The following is a 401-nucleotide window of genomic DNA, read 5'->3' on the forward strand; positions in this document are numbered from 1 at the left end:
CCCATCATGCCCAGCCGTGACTTGAGAAGACAAATGCTGGACCTCCAAACGCCTCCCACCTTCTTCTGTCCCCGAGACAGTTTAATAAGAGGAAAAAAGAGGAAACCAGCCATCCAAAAAATCATCCAAAACCCACCAAGTGATGCAAAAGCCATCTCTCACCACCAGCCGGAGGATGCCCAGCCAGTCTCTGAGGAAGAGCCACCCCGGCACCCCCACTGACCCCAGCCAGTCTCTGAGGAACAGCCACCCCGGCAGCCCCACTGCTGCCGCCCCCAGCTCCCAGGGAACAGGACTGTGGCTGCGGCACCTCCAGGGATGCTTCACAGCAGAGGCACGACCCGTCCAGAGCCGAAAGGTGACCCCGACGCTCTGCAGGCCTGGGCGTCAGCGGTCTCCTA

Source organism: Buceros rhinoceros, unplaced genomic scaffold (assembly GCF_000710305.1).
Source record: "Buceros rhinoceros silvestris isolate BGI_N320 unplaced genomic scaffold, ASM71030v1 scaffold25358, whole genome shotgun sequence".
In the NCBI taxonomy this organism is placed as follows: domain Eukaryota; kingdom Metazoa; phylum Chordata; class Aves; order Bucerotiformes; family Bucerotidae; genus Buceros; species Buceros rhinoceros.